This window comes from Salvelinus fontinalis, chromosome 9, assembly GCF_029448725.1.
Source record: "Salvelinus fontinalis isolate EN_2023a chromosome 9, ASM2944872v1, whole genome shotgun sequence".
Taxonomy (NCBI): domain Eukaryota; kingdom Metazoa; phylum Chordata; class Actinopteri; order Salmoniformes; family Salmonidae; genus Salvelinus; species Salvelinus fontinalis.
In genome coordinates this window covers 15657071-15678545 of record NC_074673.1, presented here as the reverse complement: position 1 = coordinate 15678545, position 21475 = coordinate 15657071, and the positions used below count along the sequence as shown (strand labels likewise).

General features: G+C 41.9%; 1 protein-coding gene across 2 annotated transcripts in view; it reads left to right on the top strand.

Annotated features, from left to right (window-relative positions):
* LOC129862150 (basic helix-loop-helix ARNT-like protein 1) overlaps positions 1-21475 on the top strand; it is a 30249-nt gene continuing 8774 nt past the window's right edge. The window contains exons 1-2 of one of the 2 annotated variants that reach the window (XM_055933529.1): positions 1-292; positions 11058-11146. The gene's annotated coding sequence lies outside the window, so the exon portion shown is untranslated. The other variant, XM_055933531.1, reaches the window with a different exon arrangement.

Below are 21475 nucleotides of genomic sequence, written 5' to 3'. Positions count from 1 at the left end.
TTGCCATCGGCCCGGTCCCACCTCGGAAAATATTGGCACTCTATAATTGGAAGGCAGTATGTCCGTTTTCTTTTCCTGTTCTCAATCGTTTTCTGATTGGTGAGAGAAAAGACGTAGTGTAGTCCTCCTGTGCGATTGGTTTAGAAAAACTAGGTTAGTGGCGCAGCACTGGTCATGACGGAGGGAGAAAGTAGGTCACAGACTGAGTAACGTTACCGTTTTATATCACAGTTCACGTAACATTAGACAGAGGGGTCCATTAGATGGAGATGTCCTAGCTAGTTCATCTCATGTAAGTAGCTGCATAATATTTTCAGCTTGTGTCGTGATGACCAATGGCTAGTTGCATAGCTAGTTATATATCGTGGTGCTAGTTGGCTAACGTTAGCTAACTAACGTTACCTTAGATAACAAGATGAATTTAGGGCTAGCCAAGTTAGGACAATGTAAACTTAACGTTTCACTGTAGCTAGAAGTCTCTTAGATGAAAGTGTATTTTAGCTGTGGACTAAAATATCCAAGCCTATTAATTTTAACGTTAAGTTAGGGTCTGTATTTTTTTTTTTTGCTGGACGGGGGTAGCATCCTGACGTTAGTTGGATACGTCATTGGTTGGATCTAGCTGGGCTCCTTAATAATAGTGTGGAACTGCAGCCCGTAGTTCGTAGCGTTCTTGCATGTAAGCGTTCCCCCATGTGGGCGTTCCTGCAATTCGGGGCGTTCCTGCATTTTCGAGGCGATCCTGCAATTCGGGGTGATCCTGCATGTGGGCATTGGAGGCAACCATAGCTGTATGGATCTGTGCAAAACTGCAACAGTAAGTGTATTTTTTTAAGTTTAAGGATTATTTCTCGTCGATGAAAGATGAGGGCCATATGTTAAGAAAGTCATATCTCAAGCAATCATTATTGATATTTCTAGACGTTAAAACAGCGTCGGGATTGTAGTTCACATGAGCCAGTCGCGGGCAAAGCCAATGGCTGAAAACGGTAATGAGAAGGCAGAATGCTCCCAAGAGTTTGAGTGAGCTAGTGGAAACCCAGCTTGGCTGTCTGAAAGTGACACACGAGGTGGTCCAGTAACTAATAATAAAAGTAAAGTAGCTAAAGGGGCAATATTCCAAGGGATGCATTCATGACATTCCCACATGCAAATAGAACCTGATGCATTCCATGACATTTATAACAAGTTTATATCTGTATTATTCATACTAACTAAATGCTCAAGGAATGGGGCTATCTACCTGCTGAGAGCATTATTTGCAACTTTAAAAAAAAAACAAGATTTGAAGCTATAGGCCTACATTTTCTAATGACACAAAAATCAGTGGTGTAAAGTACTTAAGTACTACTTTAAAGTATTTTTACTTAAATCGTTTTTTGGGGTATCTGTACTTTTACTATTTTATATTTTTTACAACTTTTCCTCCACTAGATTCCTAAAGAAAATAATATAGTTTTTAATTCAACCCAAAAGTGCAATTTCAATGCTTAACAGTAGGGATGCACGATATATCGGTGAACATATCGGAATCAGACGATTATTAGCTAAAAATGGCAACATCGGTATCGGCCGATGTCTAGTTTAACATCCGATGTGCAAACCGATGTCAAAGCTGACGTGCATACCTAAACTCAGTAAAAAAAGAAACACCCTCTCACTGTCAACTGCGTTTATTTTCAGCAAACTTAACGTGTAAATATTTGTATGAACATATCAAGATTCAACAATTGAGACATAAACTGAACAAGTTCCACAGACATGTGACTAACAGAAATTTAATAATGTGTTCCTGAACAAAGGGAGGGTCAAAATCAAAAGTAACAGTCAGTATCTGGTGTGGCCACCAGCTGCATTAAGTACTGCAGTGCATCGCCTCCTCATGGACTGCACCAGATTTGCCAGTTCTTGCTGTGAGATGTTACCCCACTCTTCCACCAAGGCACATGCAAGTTCCCAGACATTTCTGGGGGGAATGGCCCTGGCTCTCACCCTCCGATCCAACAGGTCCCAGACGTGCTCAATAGGATTGAGATCCGGGCTCTTCGCTGGCCATGGCAGAATACTGACATTCCTGTCTTGCAGGAAATCACACACAGAACGAGCAGTGTGGCTGATGGCATTGTCATGCTGGAGGGTCATGTCAGGATGAGCCTGCAGTAAGGGTACCACATGAGGGAGGATGTCGTCTTCCCTGTAACGCACAGCGTTAAGATTGCCTGCAATGACACGCTCAGTCCGATGATGCTGTGACACACCACCCCAGACCATCACCTCCAAATCGCTCCAGAGTACAGGCATCGGTGTAACGCTCATTCCTTCGACAATAAACGCAAATCCGACCGTCACCCCTTGTGAGACAAAACCGAGACTCGTCAGTGCAGAGCACTTTTTGCCAGTCCTGTCTGTTCTAGCGACAGTGGGTTTGCCTATAGGTGACATTGTTGCCGGTGATGTCTGGTGAGGACCTGCCTTACAACAGGTCTACAAGCCCTCAGTCCAGCCTTCTCAAATCAAATCAAAGTTTATTTGTCACGCATGCCGAACTTACAACTTACAGTGAAATGCTTACTTACAGGCTCTAAACAATAGTGCAAAAAAGGTGTTAGGTGAACAATAGGTAAGTAAAGAAATAAAACAACAGGTAAAAGACAGGCTATATACAGTAGCAAGGCTATAAAAGTAGCGAGGCTACATGCAGACACCGGTTAGTCAGGCTGATTGAGGTAGTATGTACATGTAGGTATGGTTAAAGTGACTAGGCATATATGATGAACAGAGAGTAGCAGTAGTGTTAGAGGGGTTGGCGGGTGGCAGGACACAATGCAGATAGCCCGGTTAGGTAATGTGCGGGAGCACTGGTTGGTCGGCCCAATTGAGGTAGTATGTACATGAATGTATATTTAGTGACTATGCATATATGATAAACAGAGAGTAGCAGCAGCGTAAAAATGGGGGGGGGGGGGGGGGGGGCACACAATGCAAATAGTCCGGGTAGCCATTTGATAACCTGTTCAGGAATCTAATGGCTTGGGGGTAAAAAAAACTGTTGAAGCCTTTTTGTCCTAGACTTGGCACTCCGGTAGATTGATGAGGGGGAAAACAATTTGATATATTTTAGAATAAGTAACAAAGTGGAAAAAGTGAAGGGGTCTGAATACTTTCGGAATGCACTGTAGGTAATTGGTTATACACGTCAGATGCAATATTTCCTCTTTCTCAGTGCACATCAAACCAGTGTTTTTATGTCACATTCATTTTCAGTGCATTCATTTATAACCAAGATGGCATAGCAGTGCAGACGTGGTTTGTCATCCTCTCGTGTATTTTTTTGTATATATTTAAATTAATTTTTTATTGAAATATACCTTCCGGTAAGCCGCCTCACCCAATGTGACACAGATCCGCTATTCTTTAGACCTTATAGCCAGAACCTTATAGCCATCAAAAGCTAATTAGCTACTAGCTATTTAGCCATTGTTAGCCACTGCTAGCGGCCTTTCCTTCTGCACAGACACCAGACTTTTTTTTTTGCCTGGATAATACTTGCCAGCATCGGACTGTTTTCTCCACTACAACGCCGGATTTCTGCTGTAATCCCTGGACCATTACTCCTGATAATTTCAGCTAGCTAGCTGCCACCGAGTGACCCAGCCCTGAAGCTAGCCCTGAGCCAGGCCCACCTCACGGACCTACTCTGTGATCACCCGGCTACTCAGCCGATGCCTCCCGGACTTTACCCCAACACTGCTAGAATCCACCACTCCACCGGATCCTTGCCGTTAGCTCTGGACCTTTGCATCGGATCATTGCTGCTAGCTAGCTGCTACCGAGTGGCTATAGTGGCTAACGCCCCTGCCTCGAAGCTAGCACTAGTTAGCCGCGAGCCAGGTGCAACTCCCGGCTAGCAAACGAAATTACTACAATTACAATTACCTCTTTCGCCATCTGGTCTGGACCCTTTGTCGACACGGCACCCGCCGTACCACCACGACTGGTCCGCCAACTTAACTCCATCCGCTGTGCCCTCAACCGGCCTTCGCCGGATGTCGGAGCAGACGCTTTTACTTACCGCGGCCTGCTAACTTTAAACGGTGTGTCTCCCGCGTGCTAGCGTAGTAACGACTACCCTGCGGCTTCCCTGTTCCATCTTTTGCTGTTCACTGGACCCTATGATCACTTGGCTACATAGCTGATGCCTGCTGGACTGTTCTTTAATCACGGTACTCCATTTTGTTTCTTTTTTTGTTTATCTGTCGGCCCCAACTCAGGCCCTGTGTGTAGTTAACCGACCCGACCCGAAAATGGCGATGCCCATTCATCGCCATTTTACCTGTTGTTGTTGTCTTACCCGATGTTGCCTTAACTAGCTCTCTCAATCAACACCTGTGATTGCTTTATGCCTCGCTTTATGTCTTCTCAAATGTCAATATGCCTTGTACACTGTTGTTTAGGATAGTTATTATTGTCTTAGTTTATTGCGGAGCCCCTAGTCCCACTCAACATGCCTCAGATACCTCCTTTGTCCCACCTCCCACAAATTTGGTGACCTCACCCAGCATAACTAGCCCGTCCAGAGATGCAACCTCTCTTATCATCACTCGGTGCCTGGGTTTACCTCCACTGTACCTGCACCCCACCATACCCCTGTCTGTACATTATGCCCTGAATCTATTCTACCACGCCCAGAAATCTGCTCCTTTTATTCTCTGTCCCCAACGCACTAGACAACCAGTTTTGATAGCCTTTAGCCGTACCCTTATCCTACTCCTCCTCTGTTTCTCGGGTGATGTAGAGGTTAACCCAGGCCCTGCGTGTCCCCAGGCACTCTCATTTGTTGACTTCTGTAACCAAAACATGCATGAAACCAAGGCTTTTAACATCAGAAGCCTCCTCCCTAAGTTTGTTTTACTCACTGCTTTAGCACACTCCACCAACCCTGATGTCCTTGCCATGTCTGAATCCTGGCTTAGGAAGGCCACCAAAAATGTGGAGATTTCCATACCCAACTACAACATTTTCCGTCAAGATAGAACTGCCAAAGGGGGAGGAGTTAGCCTGCAAAGTTCTGTCATACTTTCCGGGTCTATGCCCAAACAGTTCGAGCTTCTAATTTAAAAATGAATCTCTCCAGAAATAAGTTTGTCACTGTTACCGACTGTTATAGACCCCCCTCAGCTTCCATCTGTGCCCTGGACACCATATGTGAATTGATTCCCCCCCCCCCCATCTATCTTCAGAGTTCGTTCTGTTAGGTGACCTAAACTGGGATATGCTTAACACACCGGCCGTCCTACAATCTAAGCTTGATGCCCTCAATCTCACACAAATGATCAAGGAACTCACCAGGTACATCCATAAACATGGGCACCCTCATAGATATTATCCTGACCAACTTGCCCTCCAAACACACCTCTGCTGTTTTCAATCAGGATCTCAGAAATCACTGCCTCATTGCCTGCATCCGCTATGGGTCCGCGGTCAAACGACCACCCCTCATCACTGTCAAACGCTCCCTAAAACACTTCTGCGAGCAGGCCTTTCTAATCGACCTGGCACAGGTATCCTGGAAGGATATTGACCTCGTCCGGTCAGTCGAGGATGCCTGGTTGATCTTTAAAAGTAATTTCCTCACCATCTTAAATAAGCATGCCCCTTTCAAAAAATGTAGAACTAAGAACAGATATAGCCCTTGGTTCACTCCAGACCTGACTGCCCTCGACCAGCACAAAAACATCCTGTGGCGGACTGCACTAGCATTGAATAGTCCCCACGATATGCAACTTTTCAGGGAAGTCAGGAACCAATACACTCAGTCAGTCAGGAAAGCAAAGGCTAGCTTTTTCAAACAGAAATTTGATTCGTGTAGCTCTAACTCCAAAGAGTTTTGGGACACTAAAGTCCATGGAGAATAAGAGCACCTCCTCCCAGCTGCCCACTGCACTGAGGCTAGGTAACACTGTCACCACCGATAAATCCACGATAATAGAGAATTTCAATAAGCATTTCTCTACGGCTGGCCATGCTTTCCTCCTGGCTACCCCGGCCAACAGTTCCGCATCTACTTGCCCAAGCCTCCCCAGCTTCTCCTTCACCCTAATCCAGATGGCAGATGTTCTAAAAGAGCTGCAAAACCTGGACCCGTACAAATCAGCTGGGCTAGACAATCTGGACCCTCTCTTTTTTTTTAATTATCCCAGCCATTGTTGCAACCCCTATTACCAGTCTGTTCAACCTCTCTTTCATATCGTCCGAGATCCCTAAATATTGGAAAGCTGCCGCAGTCATCCCCCTCTTCAAAGGGGGAGACACTGTAGACCCAAACTGTTACAGACCTATATCCATCCTGCCCTGCCTTTCTAAAGTCTTCGAAAACCAAGTTAATAAACAGATCACTGACCATTTTGAATCCCACCGTACCTTCTCCGCTGTGCAATCCGGTTTCCGAGCTGGTCATGGGTGCACCTCAGCCACGCTCAAGGTACTAAACGACATCATAACCGCCATCGATTAGACTACTGTGCAGCCGTCTTCATCGACCTGGCCAAGGCTTTTGACTCTGTCAGTCACCGTATTCTTATCGGCAGACTCAACAGCCTTGGTATCTCAAATGACTGCCTCACCTGGTTCACCAACTACTTCTTAGAGTTCAGTGTGTCAAATCGGAGGGCCTGTTGTCTGGACCTCTGGCAGTCTCTATGGGGGTACCACAGGGTTCAATTCTCGGGCTGACACTTTTCTCTATGTATATCAACGATGTCGCTCTTGCTGCGGGTGATTCCCTGATCCACCTCTACACAGACGACACCATTCTGTATACAGCTGGCCCTTCTTTGGACACTGTGTTAAACATCTCCAATCCAAAATTAAATCTACAATTGGCTTCCTATTTCGCAACAAAGCCTCATTCACTCACGCCGCCAAACATACCCTCGTAAAACTGACTATCCTACCGATCCTCGACTTTGGCGATGTCATTTACAAAATAGCTTCCAATTCTCTACTCAGACTGCATCCAGTTTGCTATCACAGTGCCATCCGTTTTGTCACCAAAGCACCTTATACCACCCACCACTGCGACCTGTATGCTCTAGTTGTCTGGCCCTCGCTACATATTCATCGCCAGACCCACTGGCTCCAGGTCATCTAAGTCTTTGCTAGGTAAACCTCTGCCTTATCTCAGCTCACTTGTCACGATAACAACACCCACCCGTAGCACGTGCTCCAGCAGGTATATCTCACTGGTCATCCCCAAAACCAACATCACCTTTGGCCGCCTTTCCTTCCAGTTCTCTGCTGCCAATGACTGAAACGAATTGCAAAAATCGCTGAAGCTGGAGTCTTATATTTCCCTCACTAACATTAAACATCAGCTATCTGAGCAGCTTACCGATCGCTGTACATAGCCCATCTGTAAATAGCCCACCCAATCTACCTACCTCATCGCCATATTGTTTTTATTTACTTTTCTGCTCTTTTGCACACCAGTATTTCAACTTGCACATCACCATCTGCTATTTATCGCTCCAGTGTTAATTTGCTAAACTGTAATTACTTCGCTACTATAGCCTATATATTGCCATACCTCCTCACGCCATTTGCACACACTCTATATTGACTTTCTTTTTTTTCCTATTGTGTTATTGACTGTACGCTTGTTTATTTCATGTGTAACTTTGTGTTGTTGTGTCGCACTGCTTTGCTTTATCTTGGCCAGGTCGCAGTTGTAAATGAGAACTTGTTCTCAACTAGCTTACCTGGTTGAATAAAGGTGAAATAAAAACAAATGTGGACTATGACTGCTAGCTAGTGTACTGTACCTAACCAAACAATGCTGCTTTGTGACAACTTTGGCTGGCAGGTTTTTGACTCCCTAAAGTCTGTTCATTGCCAGTGAGTTGTACTTTGGCAGGGTCCAACATTGTGTCTGAATACCGGTGCTTTATTTGGTAACATGTTACACTTACATGTAACGCTCCAAACAGCCTTTTTGCTTATTTAATATCCTCACAAGTTCCTTGACGTGTTCTTGGCATGATGGATCATTTCTAAGACTTCTGTCATGACTGTTGGTTGTAAATCCATGGGCCATGGAATAAGCTTTCTATGGAATGGAACTGCACTATGTCCTCAGCTGTGCCTGGGAGCCATTCTGTGATTGTATCCTCAGAGACCATGCTTTAATCAAACTAGGCTATCCATTGCCAATGCTGTAAGTAGGCAGCTGCATGCAATAAAGGAGAGAAATTGAGCCGGCGACGCTGACCCAGTTTTTTGCTTTACCTTGTGTTGATCATGACACAGTGGTTTTCCCATTGCTTTGTCCTACTCCCTCAGAAAACACTAACAAGAAGTGCTTTTCTTTTTCAGGCCAGGAAGAAATTACTTTCACAAGCCTTTTAAACTACTGTCGAGAGTGACCTCGAAAGGCCTAAAATAGCCATGAATGGCATGGCTCAATGGAATAAGATAAATGAATAGTATTTTGCATGTATGATCCATTCAATCCAGACTCTAACCCTCCTGATTAATAATAACCTACAGTATATTATGTGACCAATATTTAATGATCAGCTCAAGACCACTTTAATGTGAAATTGCTTTTATGCTGACATCCTTCAATCTTTTCCACAAGCACATGGAGTAGCCAGCCAGGATCCCCCAGGCCAAGGGGGTCCGGGGTGGCTTGCTCCTCCAGGTTAAGAATTGTTTTGCTGAACAAACTCTATTTTGGTGGCCTCTGGTACATTCAAATGCCTTGATTACAACCGAAATACACAGCAGAATTATTTTACATTTTAGTAGACGCTCTTATCCAGAGCAACTTACAAGTACATCCATTTTCATAATTTTTTCCCCATAATGGTCCCCTTTTGAGAATGGAACCCACAACCCTGGCATTGCAAGCACCATGCTCTACCAACTGAGCCACACTGTATTCTAATATTTTATTGAGTTTACCTCCCAGATTGGATTTTTTTTGTGTGCTATTGTGTTTACATCCTAAATGACGGAAAATGTATGAATTAAGTGTATTGTTATTTTGGGGGATATTGTCTAGGCCTATTGCATCAGGACTATTTTCTAAGTAGCAGAACATTTAACCTGTCTTCTCTTGAGAATCAAGTATTTTACTGCAAGATATGAATTGCCACAATTATGTGTTTTCTTCAAATTATATATTTGATTTATGCAGAAAATATAAAATAAATGTAAAGGTAATGTTTAATCAAACAAATTGTGTGATGGGCACTTTTTTCAAATGACAAAATGGGCCTCTAAAATAAACAGAAGAGATGCTCAATTAATTTCTGGATCTATACCTGTTAAGAAAATAGGGCGAACAACATCAGTTAAATTAGTGAAAGAATGTCAACAAGTGTTTGCAACTCTTTGTGAATTGCAGTATGTCATTAATACAAATTTTAAAAAACACTTGTTAAACAACTCACAGATGTCTTCTTAAAGAATCTTGTAAGAGTCTGCAGACTTTGTCAGGCGTCAAGCCTCAGCTATCTGCAATACAGGTTTGATTGAAGAATGAAGCAGGTGTTAATCATTGGCTTTGCTACACAGAAAGCAGCAGTTGACTATTCCATTGTATTTGAAAATACCATGTAAGTATAATTAGCTTTTAAAACAATTAATTCTGTTTTCTTTTATCATATTTTGGACCAGAGTGAGGCTCACTCCACTAGCCTACCTATTGTTCCTGCAGTGAGGAGGATTCTTCATCAATTTTCATAATTTATCTGCAGATAGTCACCAAAAAGCCTACAAGTATGCAAATTAGGGAGCCAAATTAACTGCTCTCTTACTGATGCGATTTGGATCTGGCAAGTCCTACTGGACTTCATATCGAAAAAATACAAACAAGATCTTTAGTTTACTTGTTCTTTAGGCAATACCATGGACATAACTAAGTTGTATGATTTATGAATGTAGTCAGTTCGACACCATTTATAAACTAGTCAAGCTTTCTTTTCATCAATAAAATCAGAGGAAGCCTATGCGCTAGCACTTTGGCTGCATATGAAACGTGAAAGAAAATAAATGATCGTGCCAGAAAACAATAGGCTAAGTGGATTTCGACTCAACGTTACCACATTATATGGGACGTGCAAATTCACCCACATAGACGTTAAAGGAGCATCATGCTTTCTCCTTCTGTGTAAAGAAATTTGACTGCAACCGTAGTGTACCCAACACACATTGCTGAACACAAGGGCCGCTATTTTCGAACCCCACTGAGTCGCTGTAATCAATCTTAGCAATGCTAACAAATACATGTAAAATCCCATATAGAATGATAAATGTTAACGAGTACATTGCATATAGTCTCTGACCTAAACAATTTTCACGACAGATATCCCAGCTCATAAAGTTATAGAATGAACCAAAAAATACTACTCAGTTTGCTGCACGCACAAAACCAATATTAGGCGGCAAGGCGATTGATATGAGGGGATTCTCTGCTATTCCAAAACAATGGTTGATTTTGGAAGTAGCTAACTAGCTACTGAATTAGCAAACCAAATGCACAACTGTAGAACTTTTAGCACATTCCATACTGTAACTAGGTCACCTGGCACTTGCTGCAGTACAGTTAGTGACTCACAAGGCTCTGTTCTCTCGTCATTGTCTGCTTGTAAATAAACACCACGTGCCTGGGGACTACTGGTAAGCTTGAAATGACTGGTGAAATGAAGAACATGATCTTTATCTTCTAACGTATTGCACAAGTTGACTGCAGGTATTTACCCAAGCCTAATTCTTATCGTTCATTCTAGTGGGAGAGGGCTCGGCTGACTTCTTTTTCTTCTGACTTTCTAATTGTACATTTTTTTTTTTGAAAGTAGTTCATTTAACTGGGATAAAGTACCCGGCTGAAATTAAGTGTGTAACCGGCAGTATAGCTGGCGCTAGTGAAAAACACTGATCCTTGACCTTCCAACATTGGCCTATTGCTTGAGTTTCTGTGACGTGTAAACTACGTCTAGAATGTTAGGATTTGTGCCATAGTCGGAACACATCTGACAGTCCTCTTCTCTGTACAGGTAGAGCACCTATCCCAGTGTCTCAGAGGAGGAATAGCAGCCAGGCCAACCAACCAGGAGGCCATTCTCTCTCTTCATCTCAAACCAAGGTATGGTATCGCTCACTATGGGGTGTCTACCAACTCTGCCCAGAGTGGGTGAAAATGCACTTTGGTGATGAAATTTCACTTCCTTGTGTTTGTAAAATACATTTTCAAATCAAATTTGATTGGTCACATACACATGGTTAGCAGATGTTAATGCGAATGTAGCGAAATGCTTCTAGTTCCGACAGTGCAGTAATATCTAACAAATTCACAACGACTACAATATACACACAAATGTAAAGTGATGAATATGTACATATAATATATGAATGAGCGATGGTCGTACGGCATAGGCAAGATGCAGTAGATGGTATAGAATACCGTATATACAGTCGTGGCCAAAAGTTTTGAGAATGACACATTAATTTCCACAAAGTTTGCTGCTTCAGTGTCTTTAGATATTTTTGTCAGATGCTACTATGGAATACTGAAGTATAATTACAAGCATTTCATAAGTGTCAAAGGCTTTTATTGAAAATTACATGAAGTTGATGCAAAGAGTCAATATTTGCAGTGTTGACCCTTTTTCAAGACCTCTGCAATCTGCCCTGGCATGCTGTCAATTAACTTCTGGGCCACATCCTGACTGATGGCAGCCCATTCTTGCATAATCAATGCTTGGAGTTTGTCAGAATTTGTGGGTTTTTGTTTGTCCACCCGCCTCTTCAGAATTGACCACAAGTTCTCAATGGGATTAAGGTCTGGGGTGTTTCCTGGCCATGGACCCAAAATATCAATGTTTTGTTCCCTGGGCCACTTAGTTATCACTTTTACCTTATGGCAAGGTGCTCCGTTATGCTGGAAAAGGCATTGTTCGTCACCAAACTGTTCCTGGATGGTTGAGAGAAGTTGCTCTCGGAGGATGTGTTGATACCATTCTTTATTCATGGCTGTGTTCTTTGGCAAAATTGTGAGTGAGCCCACTCCCTTGGCTGAGAAGCAACCCCACACATGAATGGTCTCAGGATGCTTTACTGTTGGCGTGACACAGGACTGATGGTAGCGCTCGCCTTGCCTTCTCCGGACAAGCTTTTTTCCGGATGCCCCAAACAATCGGAAAGGGGATTCATCAGAGAAAATGACTACCCCAGTCCTCAGCAGTCCAATCCCTGTACCTTTTGCGGAATATCAGTCTACCCCTGATGTTTTTCCTGGAGAGAAGTGGCTTCTTTTCTTTTCATTCCCTTCTTGACACCAGGCCATCATCCAAATGTCTTCGCCTCACTGTGTGTGCAGATGCACTCACACCTGCCTGCTGCCATTCCTGATCAAGCTCTGTACCGGTGGTGCCCTGATCCCACAGCTGAATCAAATTTAGGAGACGGTCCTGGCGCTTGCTGGACTTTCTTGGGCGCCCTGTAGTCATCTTCACAACAATTGAACCGCTCTCCTTGACGATCTTGATGATCCGATAAATGGTTGATTTAGGTGCAATCTTACTGGCAGCAATATCCTTGCCTGTGAAGCCCTTTTTTGTGCAAAGCAATGATGACAGCACGTGTTTCCTTAAAGGTAACCATGGTTGACAGAGGAAGAACAATGATTCCAAGCACCACCCTCCTTTTGAAGCTTCCAGTCTGTTATTCGAACTCAATCACCATGACAGAGTGATCTCCAGCCTTGTCCTTGTCAACACTCACACCTGTGTTAACAAGAGAATCACTGACATGATATCAGCTGGTCCTTTTGTTGCATGGCTGAAATGCAGTGGAAATGTTTTTGGGGGATTCAGTTCATTTGTATGGCAAAGAGGGACTTTGCTATTAATTGCAATTCATCTGATCACTCTTCATAACATTCTGGAGTATATGCAAATTGCCATCATACAAACTGAGGCAGCAGACTTTGAAAATTAACATTTGTGTCATTCTCAAAATGTTGGGCCACGACTGTACATATGAGATGAGTTATGTAGACATTATTAAAGTGGCGATTTAATAAAAACTTTTAAAGTGGCCAGAGATTTGAGTCTGTATGTTGGCAGCAGCCACTCTGTTAGTGAGGTAGAAGCTGTCTTTGGGTCCCAGCTTTGATGCACCTGTACTGTACTGTACTGTACTGACCTCTCCTTTTGGATGATAGCGGGGTGAAAAGGCAGTGGCTCGGGTGGTTGTTGTCCTTGATGATCTTTTTGGCTTTCCTGTGACATCGGGTGCTTTAGGTGTCCTGGAGGACCAAGACAAATATTTTTATTCATGTTCTGAATCATTCAGTGCAGTCTCTCTAACATTTCATTAACAGTACATTATATCCAGATTTTTGTAACCTAATACGTCTGATAATAAGCATCGAGGCCCGTTGACAGAGCGGTGCAGCTTTCTCGCCGCAACCTTTTTAGGGTTTGTTGTGGTGGTCGTCTTCAAAGTTGTTTCCAATGTTCGCAAAATTCGCATGACACAAGCTGAATTAAATGTAAAGTGCTCCGTTGACATTTCAGAGAGAGGCTTGTTTTTGTGAGAAATCTTTGAAAAATAACATTTTGCATTAATATGAAAGGTAGGAGTCTTTTTGAATAAAAAATAAAACACTGAAATATCACATTTACATCAGTATTCAGACCCTTTACTGAGTACTTTTGTTGAAGCACCTTTGGGAGCAATTACAGCCTCGAGTCTTCTTGGGTATGACTCTACAAGCTTGGCACACCTGCATTTGGGGAGTTTCTCCCATTCTTCTCTGCAGATCCTTTCAAGCTCTGTCAGGTTGACTGGGGAGCGTTGCTGCACAGCTATTTTCAGGTCTCTCCAGAGATGTTCGATCTGGTTCAAGTCCGGGCTTTGGCTGGGCCACTCAAGGACATTCAGAGACATTGTCCCGAAGCCACTCATGCGTTGTCTTGGCTGTGTGCTTAGGGTCGTTGTCCTGTTGGAAGGTGAACCTTCGCCCCAGAGGTCCTGAGCGCTCTAGAGCAGGTTTTCATCAAGGATCTCTCTGTACTTTGCTCCGTTCATCTTTGCTTCGATCCTGACTAGTCTCTGCTGCTGAAAAACATCTCCACAGCACGATGCTGCCACCACCATGCTTCACCTTCACCAAACCAGGTTTCCTCCAGATGTGACACTTGGCATTCAGGCCAAAGAGTTCAATCTTCATCAGACCAGAGAATCTTTTTTTCCCTGGTCTGAGAGTCATTAGGTGCCTTTTGGCAAACTCCAAGTGGACTACCCTGTGCCTTTTACTGAGCTGTGGCTTCTGTCTGGCCACTCCACCATTCAGGCCTTTATGATAGAGTGCTGTAGAGATGGTTGTCCTTCTGGAAGGTTCTCCCATCTCCACAGAGGAATGCTAGAGCTCTGTCAGAGTGACCATCTTGGTCACCTCCCTGACCACAGCCCTTCTTCTCCGATTGCTCAGTTTGGCGGCCAGCTCTAGGAAGAGTGTTGGTGGTTCCAAACTTCTTCCATTTAAGCATGATGGAGGCCACTGTGTTCTTGGGGACCTTCAATGCATTGAACATACTTTTTACACACACACACACACACACACAGAGAGAAGTCAGTTCAGACCGATCCAGCTCAGAGAGGCCCAGCTCATGAGCTCCATCAGCAGCAGATTTTAATTTAGAATGGAAAATGAATGTGTTTCCTGGGGCTAACCCCATTTAGTTGATTGTTTTGTTGATAGGCTGTTGGTTGAGTAGCAAAGAAAAAGACAAGTACAATACACCTGTCTGATTCATGCTGAGTGGACTGATCGATTGTGGAGGCTGTGGGGATGGCAGTCCATCAGTCTAAAACATGCTACTGAAATTGTATATGATTATATTGTGTAAGAACAATGGTGCAACTAGGGTTGCACATTTTGGGGAATATTCATAGGTGGAAACTTTCCGTGGGAATTTAAAGGGAATATATGGGATTTATCTGAAATATATGCAAATGTAATATTAATACCATTTAAATGTAGATGTTTTTGCATTGGATATATTTACAAAATCATATGGAGACAGAAACATAAACCTTATACCATATCAAAGGTAGACATAATTGCAAATGATTAAATCCTTCCAATAGAAATAAAAAATACTATTTAGTTACGAATTGAACTTTAATTAAATGAGTTGACTCTTCACATGGGAGGATTTCACTGAACAACAAAAGAAAAAGAATATTGAATGATCCCCAGTGATCCATCGCATCTCCCATAAACGTTTTCAAATTACATCTGTGAAATGATAGTCTAGAAACTAAAGCTTTGGTTGTCTTCCTCTCTGGCTTCCATGTCTTCTCCCTGGACCTCCTCAATGTCCACCTCTTGAACATCAGACTCTGAGGCCTCATCTTCACTGTCACTTTCCAACCTTGTTGAGGATGGCTCGTTGTCAGTCTCAACAAGCTTTTCAACTCTTATTTTGGTCAACCTGTTGCGTGCTTTGGTATGTGTTCCCAAACAAGGACCAGTTGCGCTCTGAGGTGGCTGATGTTGATGGGATTTGAGGATGATGGAGGCAACAGGGGAAAGAGCCTCAGATCCACAAAGTCCCTTCCACCAGGTGGCTGATGAGATATGTTGGCACGACTGCCATATTGCATCTCCATCCCAAAGCCCTTGCTTGGAAGTGTACTTCGCCAGACTGCCAAGAACCTTGCTGTCATCCAGGCCAGGGTGGGGAGACTCTGCAGTGACAACACCATAGTTGATCTCTGCACCAGACAGGATGCTCTTGCCAGTATACTTGAGGTCCAACGTACGCTGCGGCATGTATGTGCTTCAGGCAGAAGTCTTCGCGCTTTTTGATGTATTTCAGAACTGCAGTTTCCTCTGCTTGGAGCAAAAGTGAAGTGGGAATGGCAGTACGGATTTCTTCTCTTACATCTGCAAGCAGAGTCTGAACATCAGACAGGGATGGCATTGTCTCCCTCAATCTGTGCAATGGCTACTGCTATAGGTTTCAGGCTGTTTACCAGTCTCTCCCAAAATACATCATCCAGGAGGATCCTCTTGACGGGGCTGTCCATGTCGGCAGACTGTGATATGGCCATTTCTTGGAGAGACTCCTTCCCCTCCAGGAGACTGTCAAACATGATGACAACACCACCCCAACGAGTGTTGCTGGGCAGCTTCAATGTGGTGCTCTTATTCTTCTCACTTTGCTTGGTGAGGTAGATTGCTGCTATAACTTGATGACCCTTCACATACCTAACCATTTCCTTGGCTCTCTTATAGAGTGTATCCATTGTTTTCAGTGCCATGATGTCCTTGAGGAGCAGATTCAATGCATGAGCAGCACAGCCAATGGGTGTGATGTGAGGGTAGGACTCCTCCACTTTAGACCAAGAAGCCTTCATGTTCGCAGCGTTGTCTGTCACCAGTGCAAATACCTTCTGTGGTCCAAGGTCACTGATGACTGCCTTCAGCTCATCTGCAATGTAGAGACCAGTGTGTCTGTTGTCCCTTGTGTCTGTGCTCTTGTAGAATACTGGTTGAGGAGTGGAGATGATATAGTTAATTATTCCTTGCCCACGAATGTTCGACCACCCATCAGAGTTGATTGCAATACAGTCTGCTTTCTCTATAATTTGCTTGACCTTCACTTGAACTCTGCACTTGCCCATCTGCACTTGCCCAGATAATTCTGCATCTTTGTTGCATTCTTCACATATGATTTGGCACAGTATTTGCAAATGTACACAGCTTTTCCTTCTATAGTAGCTGCAGTTATATGTCCCCACACATCAGATAGTGACTGTAGCATTTTCCTGTAATGATTAGGAAAAAATGAGTAAAAAAAAAAAAAATGCAATTCCATGTACAGATAAATAGTTAAGCAGTTAGATTAAACAACTCCTTTTGTAAGATAAATGTTTTAAAATGAAACATGTATGGGAACAGGTGAATTAACACTCCTCAGTTAGCAGGCTCAAGCAAGCTAAAACAAACTAGCAGAAATTGTTAACAAGTTATAAATGATTTAAACACACTGCTGTAGGCTACTATTTACTAGTTAACAAAAAATAATGTAAGTCATATAAAATATATTCACCCCACCCAGTATTGTAATCAAAACTTACCAGAAAACATGTAGTCCTTGGTTCACACAGTGTAGTAGTGTGGGCTCAATAGCATCTCATTAGTGTGCAAGATCTTGAGAATCAGCTGTACATGTGATGGAAGAGTGCACTGCGCATGTAATGGAAAAATGCACTGTGCATGCAGAGGGTTGCAATTCCATTGAATTGGGGATAGTTTAAACAAAGTATGCCACAAGACCTATAATTGCCTTATGTGTATCCCACAAAAAAAAGGTTCACTGTTATAAGCTAACTTTTTTTTTAATGAATTTAATGAAAATTCCCGGGCTTAACTTCCCATTGAAAATTTCCGGAAAAATTCTGGAAATGTACCTGAAAGTTTCTGACCCTTTGCAACCCTAAATACTTCTATAGGCTACTGTATCTATCATTATTTCATGTCATTACACAGCATACGAGTCATTCATGATTTGAAATGCAATTTAAGCATTTTAGTTTTAAAATAACAAAGCGACCAGTTTTATCTATTTATTTTAAACAATAAATAGCCCTAAATCGTTCTATTTCGGAAATAGTTTTTAGTCTTTGCTGTAATAAAGGCTTTACAAAAAAATAAGAAGTTACAACAGACTCTCTGGTAAAAAAATATATTGTAAAAAATGTACGTACATACACACATTATAAATAGTAGAACCTGTTTGGCACACACAATATGTACGCAGCGCTTGCTTCTTTTTCTTGATCTTCAGTTTTTTCCACTAGTCAAATTTTTCCACGCATCTGACTTCACCTTTACCTCCTGAGCAACCAGTAAACATTTCTCCATTTCAAGTTTTTTGTCGCATCCATTTGGCTGTCACATGTTTTACGTGTTCAGAGTTTTGTTATAACCAATTTATTGATTTGATTATGATATGCTATTGGCCTAGGTCCTATTGGCCTCTTGCATGCAATGTGTTCAGGTGTCACATAAAGAGAGCAAGGGTAGGGTTGAGGGAATAAGGCATTTTTTTACTAAACAAATTAGGGATTTCAGTAACAACTTTTCAGTCAAATGGCAGAAATTGTGTTTTGTTTTTTAATGTATTTGCACCAAAGAAAACAAGTGATAAACAGCAATATAGATCCAAGTTTTTTTTATTTTTTATGTTAAAACAAATAACACAACCTACTAATTATAAATGTATGAATTCATTTATCAGTAATCACACAAAAAAACTGTGAGAGAGTTAGGCTATATGGAGGAGATTACTGAATAGATTGGTTCATCAGGCTGAGCCCCAGTTTTCACTTGAAGTTATTGAGGGATGATGATGATGATGATGATGATGATGATTTGGCAATGTGAAGATAAGAATTCCAGAGTATGGTACCTCTGTATCTGATAGAGAATTCTCTATTTGAGGTTCGGCAGTGGGGAGGGTGAGGGTTATTGCAGTGTCTTGTGTTATATAAATAGATTTCAGAATTAATCTGGAAGAATCCATTGAAGGGTTTAGGTAAACTGTCTGGGATGTATTTGTAGATCAAAGTGCATAATTGGTGTACGTTAATGTCGGAAATAGACAAGATATTGAGTTTCTTAAACAAAGGTGCAGATGGAGATGGGTAATATGAGGAGTTGGCTAGTCTTGCAAATGTATTTTGTATGTTGAGTATTTTGGGTATATTAAGCTATAGTATAGAGTTAGGAAGTAAGCCTGATGAACCAAACCACTAATCTTTCTGATAATACCAACCAATTTAATCTCACTTTGCTGCAGACAAAACATGTTTTTTTCAGGATAACTTTTCATCAATTAGAACTCTGAGGAATCTAGTGGATGTGACTTGTTCCATTTCATTCCAACCAATTGACTTGACTTTTGCTTTTTTTAGTTAATACAATAAAGTAGGAGAATATATATGATTTTTTTTTACATTTTAAAGATATCTGGAACAATTCTGAAAATTTGGCCATGCCTGAGATGGCTTCATTAATTAGTGAATTAAAATTATTGTGTGATAAAATCTAATTGGTATCATCAGCAAAAAGAATGGGAAAACACAGCAGAAAGGTCATTGATATAGATTAGGAATAACAAAGGTCCTATTATCCAACCCTGTGGCACGCCCACAGGATATCTTGACCCTGGTGGTTGCACAGCCGTTTGCATTAACAAATTGAATGGTGGAAAGAACAGATGACTCGGCCCTAGTGTTTATGCAACAAATGTTAGTGCATCAATTCTTTCTCTAATCAAACCGAATTGCCGAGTCGTTTCAAACTAAAACGTATTGGAGCCCATGTATCCAGATGCGTATCGAATTGTCTTGCAAGGGAAAGATGCACATCCCTAATGAAAAGCGTATACTAAAATATGAAAATACTACGTCTCAATTGAAAGCTATCTTACCTCTATTGTTTAATGTCCTGGGGATTCGAAAAGAAAGATGACGAGTCCAAATGGGAATGAGCCTGTCAGGTAGCCTTCATTCTCGCACAGCGTCCAGCCTAGCTAACACAATGCTGTGCATTTTTCCTTATGTTTTACCACTCTTTTCCTCTGGACTCCATTGATTTAGTCACCCTAATTTTGGCCATCCTACAAGGGTAAAAATTCCAGTTACTTTTGAAAGGATTATGATAGACATGAAGTTTGGACCATTGGTTTTCTTTGAGGACTAGCTATCTACACATTTAACACTATTTTACCCATTGGTCAAAAGATGTGTTTTTGAATTGGACACCCTACTCAATATAAGAGGCTTGGAACTCACTGCCCAACAAGACTCATTATTACTTAGATAACCTGACTGACAGGGATGAGAAGATTACACACTGTCCTTAACAGAGGGCGCTGTTTTCACTTTGGGGGGAAAACGTGCACAATTTAAACGGCCTCGTACTCAATTCTTGCTCGTACAATATGCATATTATCATTACTATTGGATAGAAAACACTCTAGTTTCTAAAACCGTTTGAATTTTGTCTGTGAGTAAAACAGAACTCATTTGGCAGCACACTTTCTGACCAGGAAGTGGAAAGTCTGACAATTATGCTCTGTTCAAGGGCCTGCCTATAAATGGGCATGATACGTATGAGTATACATGCACGTCATACACCTTCCCCTATATGTCAAGAGGAAGTGAGAGAAGAAATGAAGTGTTTATCTTGGTCTGAGGTGGAATTAATCCTCTTGGCACGACAAGTCATCCATTTCCTGTTTTCTGGAAAGCGCGAAGATGGACCTGGAATTGCCTTCTGAAAAGCTGTCGTTATAGGCGACTACTATCTCCGGCTTTGATTTTATTTGATACATGTCATAATATCATCGTAAACTATGTTTTTTCAATATAGTTTTATTAGATTATTGAAATTTATTCGGGACGTTAGGCGTGTTGCGTTGTGTGCCTTTGTTCAGAAAGGAGAGCTTCGCGCCACTTGGCTAGTGCGCTTGCTATTTCAAGAGGGAAAAACGATGTTCTAAATCCAAACAACGACTGTTCTGGACAAAGGACCCCTTGTACAACATTCTGATGGAAGATCACCAAAAGTAGGACCCATTTTGTGATGCTATTTCATATATCTGTCGAACTGTGTACTAGTAGTTTTGCGCCCAGGTTTTGGCCACTCTCTCGCTATAACATAAGCTTTATGTCGTAATGAAGATATTTTTAGAATTCTAACACTGCGATTGCATTAAGAACTAGTGTATCTATCATTTCCTATACAACATGTATTTTTTTGTAATGTTTATGAATAGCTATTTAGTCAGAATAGGTGAGAGTCTAATAGATATATCCGCACATTCTGGGAAAAAGAAGCTACGTTAGCATAATGGATAACCACTGATTTCAGCTCGAAATATGCACCTTTTCGAACAAAACATAAGTGTATGTATAACCTGATGTTATAGGACTGTCATCTGAGGAAGGTTTATGAAGGTTAGTGAAAATTAATATCTTTTGCTGGTTTATTCGCTAACGCTAACGCGCCTATTGCTATCGTGCCTTGATGAATGAATGCGGTTGTGTGGTAGGCTATTGTAGTAAGCTAATATAATGCTATATTGTGTTTTTGCTGTAAAACACTTAAAAAATCTGAAATATTGTCTGGATTCACAAGATGCTTGTCTTTCATTTGCTGTACACAATGCATTTTTCAGAAATGTTTTATGATGAGTATTTAGGTATTCCACGTTGGTCTCTATAATTACTCTGGCTGCTTCGGTGCTATTTTTGACGGTAGCTGTGATGATAGCTGCAATGTAAAACTGATTTATACCTCAAATATGCACATTTTTCGAACAAAACATATATTTGTGTAACATGTTATAAGACTGTCATCTGATGAAGTTGTTTCTTGGTTAGTTTGGTT